Raw genomic sequence first — 9,335 nt, forward strand, 5'->3', positions numbered from 1 at the left:
CTCCATTGACATTGTAATTCAATGTGGGGTAAGTGGAGGCAGTCTGGCTTCCTCACCCAGGTGTCTGGGTCACTAAGAGAAACAGTTTCTCACAACCTTGAAGGGGTCTGATAAAGTAGTGTTCTCATAGCCTTGAGACTGGGTCTCACAGCTTTGAGTCTGGGTCCAATAAACAGTTCCCATAACATGAATTTGGCTCCCATGCACAGTTCATGTTGTATTACTTTACTTTTTGGTCTGAGGTCGGCTCTGTTTGTGCTAGTACTTAAGAAAGCAGGGGCTTCTCACTGGGTGTACAAACAGACATGGAGGGGGAATTCAAGGGCCCACACTGGGTACCACGCAGAAGAGACAGGTGACATGCTGTGGGACATGCCATGTGACACGCAGCTTGCAGCATGCGTGCATCATCCACCCTTGAATAAAGACATGTCAGATGTCCCAATGGCTCTGTGAATATTCTTCCATATGCACAAATCCCATGAACCTGTCTGGCCCTGAATGGTTGCAGCACAGTCAGATAAAGAAGACTATGTGATTATTTAATTCATTTAATTTCAGAGAAATTATCTGGTATATCTCCACAGTCCTACCTTTCCAATTTTTCCTATAGGTCTTATAGTGTTAGTAGATTAGTCAGTTTTCATAATGTATGAACAAAATGCAACTTATTGTATTATTTGCTACTTAACATGCAATGAATACATTGTCCAAAATCTCTTCTGACTATACACTGAGACTGTATAACGAAAGAAATTGTTAAGCAACTAGGGCGACAGAAGGGACCGTGGAAACAGACATACTTGTATTTTGATAGTAAAGTAAAAAACTGTGGTTGAGAAATTACTAGAAAAAGTGTGGGAAGCTAAAATAATCTTTGAGACCAGCAAAATTATAACTGTTAAGCATTTTATTAAATAATATTTCTTTGAAGACATGAAAAAACCATTTAGGGAGATGAAAGTTTTATTAAATATTCATAGTGTACTCTTAAGATATTAAAAATAAAATAATTACAAATCAGATTCAGAAACTTTATATGACAAAGAGGGAAAGAAAATGTAATTCAAATATAATTGAAAAGAACTAAGACCCTTATATAACTGAAAGAAAACCTGATTCAAATTGTCAAATACAAGCACTAAACCACGTAATAGTAATAAAGGTCCACAACTATACAAACTATTCTCTTTAATATTTTTGATACTATAATTGTAAATCCAACAAATGTGTCCAAGAAGTTCATCTTCTGAGCATTAACAATTTGTATTATGATTAGTTATTATCATTTTTTAATTTAGATTTTCTTAGTAGGCAGATGTAAGGTCCTATCCTGATAACTGTCCTAGATATAAGATACTCATATTTTAAATTAGCCTAATTCACCACTGTTCATAAGACAGCTAGTGATCTACAAGTACTTTTGATTCTCCAAAAATATCTGACTAATCCCAGTGTCAAGTACTTATGGATGTATCTCTATATCTATTTCTATCTCTGTCTCTATCTTTGTTTACACCTATGGCTATGTCTATATCTATGTATCTACTTTGTGTCTAATCCATATATACATATATACACACACATATACATATATGTATATATAATGATTTTTATATTTTTAAAAAATTTAACAATCATTATTTTGAATGTTCTGAATTTTGATACAATTGAATGTATGCTAAAATCAATAAAATATATTATTGAAGTATATAATATTTTAATACTTTTTATACTGATAGTATTTAGGTATTATAATTATATTAAATAAAATATTTATATAATAAATAAATATAATAGATAAAGGTTCTTGTAGACTTGATACTTACTAATGAAATTTTATACTGCTAACATTTTAAGAGTTTTAGAAGCACTACTAACAGTTATTTTTTTTCTTCTAATAATTCCTAAGCCCTTTCTTTTGAATAAATGGAGGTGGGCATTTGGACTAGAACAAAGCATGCTCATGCAATTTTTTCCTTTTATTACAAGCCTACTTTGGAAAGAAAAATGACTTAAAATACAAAGCAAGCCTCTACTTTGAAATGCATTTCAACGGATTAATCACAGCATCACTTCTTGGACACATTTCTCTCTTTGGCCAACCTCAATCAATGTTCTTCTGATTCTAATGTAAAGATCGTCGGAGTTTTTATTGGTTTATATAAGTATTTTTTTGTTTAAAAACCAAAAATCAAATCCTAATAATTTTTGGTCTCCTATAATTTTCATTCTTTTTTATACAATTTATTAATTTTATTGCAGAGCAAGTATAATTATTACCAAAATATTTTGTTTTTCTATGTAATTAATAAATGTGAAAAATTTTATTGTATGTTAAGAAATGCTTACTGTATCAACAAAAGGTCGCGATATCATTCTCATGTCACTGACTTACATAACTGCTTCTTGTATATTTTTATTTATAATTTGTGCTGAGTGGATCTTGAAGGTACTATGATTTATATGAATAATAATCTTGCTTTTTCAATAATGATATATATGAGTAATCACACTGTAAATAATATAATTAGTAATATTAAAAAAATCATTCTAAGCATGTATTCATTACAAAATGGCAATATAATTCCAACTGATCTTCATGCTACTTACGAGAAAGTGTTACATGCCATATTATTAAATTTAAACTTTAATATTGAAATATGCATCTGTTCATATACTTATTGTTAGTGTAGCCTAACATTTTTCTACTCAAATGCATTACTTTATTTAAATAAGCATTATTTTGTCCATTTACTAATTTATTATTGAACTTAGCCTGTTGCTCTGTAGTTCTACCCTTAAGAGATATTTATATTTTTAATATATGCCATCACATGACCTAATAGTCTAAATAAATTATTAAAGGTAGCTATTAAAAAGTCTATAACTTTAAATATTTATTAATAATTAAAATATTCAACTAAACTTTATTTTTTCTATTATAAATTCTGGTACAAATTGACTATTATCACATTAAATAAACACTTTAAATACAGAGAACACATAAAATGTTGGTCATAAAAAAATAAGGTGAATTTTCATGCCAAGTACAACTAAGTATCTGAATTTAGATTAATTAACTTACTGTCATAGTGTTTAATATTTGAAAGATAGGCTGGAGTTACTGTTTGGAATTGCAAAGGGAAGTGAATGTTGAAAATAAAAAGAGGAAAAAACCTGAAAGATAATGAATACTATAGTTTTCAAAGTTTATCAAATGCTCTAGGATATAAAAGTCAACTGGAAATTTTGAGAAAACATTGTAAACTTTTAAAAAATATAACTTTCAAAATAAAAAAGGTAAAAAAATCATTCTTTTTATTTTGCAGTTTTCATACAATTTTGAGAGTAGAATCAAAATTCCTTGACCGATTAAAATAAACGTAGTTACAGTATAAGATAAGGGTATAAGAAAATGAGTGATATACAGAGCTATATATTTGCCATATGATTTCCATAACTGGACATCAACCAAATTTTCTAGATAATTGCCCATCTAAGCACTTCTTAATGAATGGTCAAGCAAATATTGATAATAGTTTTATCTGAATATCAGGTAATTTTCCTGTATTTTAAATAGTTAAAATAAAATATATATTTTATATACAAATAATGGCTCTTAAAACTGGGGAAGTGCTACATGGATAATATGATCTAGCACAAGCACTGCTAAAATAAATTTTGTCAAATTGAAACAACTACTCCATTACAGTAAACCTAAAAAGCTTGTTTTGTTTCAAGTGAAGTGAAGTGAAGTGAAGTGGGGAACTGAGGAAGTCTATTTGTAAATAGACTGTAGCACTGTCTTTCAGGGATCCTTCAGATACCCATTAAGCAACAAAAGGATGTGTGCAGATAAAAGAGACTATATTAGGTATGAGAAACAGAAGATCTGTATCTGTCCTCAATCAGGAAAAACAGTGACAACCATTTTTTTGTGTGTGAATAATTTAAACATTTAATATTAGAGAGATATCTTGGACCTTCTTTGAAAGTAGAATTTGTTTTCAGGTTAACATCTATTCAATTATCATTCTCTAACATCTGGGACAGTTTTTATAAGAATGAACATGTTTTGCTAGAAAAGCATTAAAGTAAGACAGAATACAATTTAAATAGGTTTTATTAATTATTACTGAGAAATAAATCAAAGCACAAACTAAGTCTGTAAATAAGATACCACTTAAAAGATATTATTAGCTTGTATTTAAAAACTGAAATGTGGACCGTCACATATTTTTCTTACAATTAAAGAAGCAGGACCCTATAAACAAACAGTAACAACAAATCTAAGAGAATAAAGTAAAACTTTGCAAATCCAGTTCGAAATTTTATTTGGCATCCAAAAAGTTATGTTACTTACAATTAACAGAGAATTCTAAGGATTCTCATTTAAAGGATAAGGCTACTCTCTAAAAGTTAATCCTCATTCTTTTTAAAAAGTAACCATTTATACAGGTGAAATATATTTATCATAACTCCAAGACAGTTTACATTCGGGAAACCATTACACAGACTATTAATAACACCTCCTAATTCAGCTTATTACCATGCAATATATTCATACAATTTTTAAGGCAGACTCTAAAAATTAAAAAATACAAATAGAAATCATTAACAATGAAATAATGTTGTTAACATTTAGTTTGCTTTTAATAATTCATACATTTTACTCAATACTTAATCTTCTGGTTAAACAAGAACTGATTTCATCAAAATAAAGGTAGGTTTACAAGAATAGACTATTGACAGAACTCTATAGTTGCTTATAGACTATAATAAAAAAATAGTAAATATAAAATAGTATGCTATAATTTACATACATATTAAAAGAAGACAAACAAGGTAAATGGGCCAAAAGTTTGTAAATCAAATTAGGAAATATAGTTTCCTTTTAGATATAAGAAATTTAGACTTTCCTTTGTCTATTGATATTGTTAAAGTTTCAGATGGTGAAAATGTTGATTAAGGAAAGTATCCTATCATGCCAGACAACAAGAGAATTATTCTTTTCATACAACTTAGAAAAATAGAGTAAAACTGGTTAGAGACCACTTTTGTTACTCTTTTAGGGAGAAATTCACTCAACAGTGCATTTAATGGAAAAACAGCATAAAACATTTTCACTTAGGGAGTGCACAAAAACATACATAACAGTGATTCCACAAGTGCTACGATCCCTTATACAAAGTTGGACAAATTCATTATTTCCTCAGCAGTCAAATGGACTCAGCCTCTGTTCCCTGAATAATAGGAAAATTTCATGCATATGTCTGCTCACTTGTTTTATCTGACCTTTTCGCTGACTGTCCCCCACAGAGCACCAAAGGGGCACAACAAACACATGAAGGTATCACAATCTCCCTCAGAATGAGCTTCACAGTAACTTGCATTGCTACCCAAAGATGTAAATTCAGAGCAACTTACCCGACTCACTGCAACAAGATGATAAAGTTTGCAAGAAATGGAAATCATGTATTACTTCAGGGAAATGCAGTATGCAGCTGCTGCTCCAGCCTGTAAATTGGACTGCACTGACATTACAATCAACTGTTACTGACAAAGCTCGCGAGACTTGGCAGCAGCAGCTACATCTAGAAGCAGCCAATCTTTACTTTCTGACATCTGTTCAAGGCTAATAGTATGAATGCAATAGTGATTCATGTACAAAAGTATTACCGGATTCATGGTTTAACATTGCAGGCACTCATCTAGGAGGGAAGAAAAAAAAACAAGAAAAAAGAAATAAAAGCTTCTTTAACAGAAGCTGAAACTGAACAGAAAATGTAGGGGTTTTTTTTAACACTACCAGAACTTTAAAGATTTTTTCTTCTTTTATAGACTATTTTTCTTATGATCATGTTCAGATTTAAAGATTTACATGTGCTAAAAAAAATGCTGTTATTAAAAACGTTGTGCCTTCAATTTGTGCCAATGATAAAAGAATGTAAAAGACAAATTAGGAAACAACACAATTACTCTGTGGGTAAATGTATGAAAATCAAAAGATTAGTTATATGAAATGATTGAATGTCTCTTATATGCATGTCCTTTGAATCCTCACACCCATAATATCTCAGTCATAAAATTTTATGTCATTTAAGTAATAAAATCTGAGTAATTTCCTTTTCAGGAGACCTGCAGGCAGTCAGGACAAAAGAATACAAAAAAACAGTCTTCACCAAACTCTATGGAAAAGGCAACATTTGTCAGCTGGAAGTGCACAGGCTCTCAAGATTATATTTATGTCTTTCAAGCTGTTTCTTGAATAGGATATTTGGAAAATTAAAAAGAAATTAACTGTTTAATGACTAATTTTCAATTCAGTTACATTCCTTATCTTTTGCAAATGATTACTCTCACATTTAAATTTTTCAGTTTTGGCTTACTATGGACAAACTAGCAGGCATGTAATTATAAGTAAGCCTGTTTTTGATTTTTTAATGTTCTTTAAGATTTCAAACATATAAGAACTCTCATTTGATACTACCTTATGCCAGTCATTGAAAGTGACAGTTTCCAGAAATTATTTTATCCCAACAAATATATGAATTAAATATAAGTAATCATGATTTTAGTTGATGAAGTTAAGTAATACTTAAAAAGATCATAAACTTGCTATATGTCCTATCACTAGTAGCTTTGGAATCAAAATGTTAACCTAAATTTATCTGATGTCATTTCATGTCAACTGTTTCCAAGATAATAGCCATTTTGATCTTTTAAAGTTATCTATTCTCAGAAAATTATTACATAAGAGGTATTTATTAGATAATAAACTTTACATTTCACAATCATAACTTGTAACTTATTTATAATATAGTTTATGCAATGACAACTTTTCTAAAGGAGAAAACTTTTTTTAAAGATATCACACTGATAATTATGCAGTGGTTTTTAAAAAGATGGTGTTTTAGTTTAAAATGTAGTCATTCTAATGGTCCACGTGAAAAAGAATTCATTGGTTTAATATATGTTATTGTTTTAATCCAAATATCAAAATTCTCTCCAACGTATGCAGCTCCACTGCACTGATTCCTATGCTATTTGTGGTCGGTCTAATTCTCAAATCCTGCCATTTTTGAGAGATGTTTTAACTGTTAGCAAATTCAGCAGAGCATTTGATATGCTCGCAATATCTATCTACTTACTCACTACTGTGTAAAATATATCACATACATACACATATTTTTATTTTAAACCAGAAGCTAAACAATAATCTGTTATAAGAAGATTTTTATTTTTGGCACATTTCTGCTAGCTGACTAGCAACATCAACTGATTACAAAACCCGACCATTTTTCCTCTGCTCAAGTTTTACTTCAGTGAACCACCTTGAGCGACTGGCCCTTTAGTTCATTTTCTCTCATGATTTCTTCATTGTGTCACATTACTTGATGCACTATTTCAGTGCATTTGTCTTTCGTTCTTATTTGAGGGTTTCTTTCTTTGTGGCTGAACACACATCCTCTGCTTTCCTTCCATGGTGCCGTAGTGGGAGGGCGTAGATCACAGACAGTGAGCCTCCTTGCAGTGTTAGTAGGCGAGTGTTACCCGACAGCCTGATGGTCACATGCTCCTGCTGTTAGATGCAGTGTATGCCTCTGAGTGACACTGCCAAAGTACCACGCCACGCTGCACAGATTTAATACGGTTCAGATTTTGTAACCATGTATGTTGAAGCTCAGGCAAGACAACCGAGATGGTCTTGACCATGATCATTTCCACTTAGTCTATTACAGTGACTTTTTGTTTTTAAGATTTAGTGTAACTCAGTTACCAATGGGCTGGTTGTTTTCTAGACAGCAGCATTCAAGAAAATTTGAGACAGTGTGGGAAATATTAATTCGTGGTATAGATTAGTCTTCCTTAGGCTCTCTGATGCCACGCAAATATTCTAGTTTTATTAGTAGCTTTTTACAAAACCAATGCATTCTTTAAATATGAATTACAAAGAAGTATATTACCACATTTTACATATAACAGAGATGAAAAAGATCATATGTTTTATTCCATTCTAGTCTTTTAAATCAATGTACAGTTAGATTTATATATAGCAATAAAGAGGTCGTTACAATATTTATTTCCGATTTTAACACATTTTATATTATTTTTATTAAAAATTTTAATGACAATAATATATTAGCAATGAGTATACCATTGCACTATTGTTACTTATATGATGACAATAATAATTTTAACTGTTAACTACTATTGCATACACTGTTCTGAACACTTTGAATACATTTTAATATGTTAACTCATTTAAAATTCAAAAACACCTTTTAAGTAAGTAATAGTATTATTCCTATTTTATGGGTGAGGAAATTCAGCCACAAAGAGTTTAAGTAGCATGCCAAAAATCATACAGGTAATGGAAGTATTTTTTAATATAATTTTATGCAAACACTATTACATTTGGCAATTTTATATATTAATATTTAAGTGCAAATTTTGCTTATTGTCTTAATATGTTCTTCCAGAAGTTGAAACACAATATGACTTGTACAAGATAGCGATTTTCCTTTTTTTTTTTCTTTGCAAGATTCCCCCCGGCATAGCTGTTGAATAAGAATAAGTTTTCAACAATTCCTGCAAAAACAGGAAAATGTTTTTACACTGAATAAAACTGAACAAATCCCTGGAGACAAGAGATCAGACATTCATACCTGGCTGTGGCATGTGTTTAAGGTGGATTTCTTGACTGATTTTAGAAGTGAGCCCAACTCTGCAGGCAATACAATTGTTTAATAGTGTGGTGGCAGCTAGTATAGAAGTGCTTGAAGGCAGTGGCATCAGTAAGAGACAAAGATCATTTGAAATGAATGAAGAATGAATGATGGAGAGTCTGAACTAGCCTCCTAGATGAAGCTGATGCAGGAAATTCATGGACCACTCCCTAAGAGGCAAAGTCCTGGGGCCTGACTCCTCAGGAGCTTGGAATTCTACAATGTATATGGTTTATGTTTTCTCTCTGATTTAATCACATTCAATTATTCCTTTTACTTTAAGCTAATTTGGAAATAAGTATAGTATTTTCTTATAATAACACTGTCAATCATTTTTATTTGACTTTACTTCATGTACATCACTTGCTGCAAAGGTAAGTTGTTTTAAATTTGTCATGGAAATCACAACATAAAAATGGACAAAACAGTTATAAACATTTTATGCATTTCTTATTTTTCATGAAATAGTTACTTAAATCAGAATTTCTCCAAAAGATATATACTTTTATGGTTAAGACATATGTGACTACCTGCACAAAGTATTATCAATTTATACTCCCACCAGCAAGCTAAAAAAATATCTCTTTCATGCTCAAAAGACAG

At 30.7% G+C, this 9,335-nt stretch overlaps 1 protein-coding gene across 2 annotated transcripts in view; it reads right to left on the bottom strand.

The window, feature by feature from the left end:
• BCHE (butyrylcholinesterase) overlaps window positions 1-5,555 on the bottom strand; it is a 59,233-nt gene extending 53,678 nt beyond the window's left edge. For both annotated transcript variants that reach the window (XM_054580304.1, XM_054580303.1), the window contains exon 1: window positions 5,431-5,555. The gene's annotated coding sequence lies outside the window, so the exon portion shown is untranslated. The remainder of the gene's footprint in view (window positions 1-5,430) is intronic.
• Between the last annotated feature and the right edge of the window lie 3,780 nt (window positions 5,556-9,335).

The sequence above is a fragment of the Pteronotus mesoamericanus genome, unplaced genomic scaffold (assembly GCF_021234165.1).
Source record: "Pteronotus mesoamericanus isolate MK-2021 breed Mesoamerican mustached bat unplaced genomic scaffold, CSHL_Meso_final contig_116, whole genome shotgun sequence".
NCBI classification, from domain to species: domain Eukaryota; kingdom Metazoa; phylum Chordata; class Mammalia; order Chiroptera; family Mormoopidae; genus Pteronotus; species Pteronotus mesoamericanus.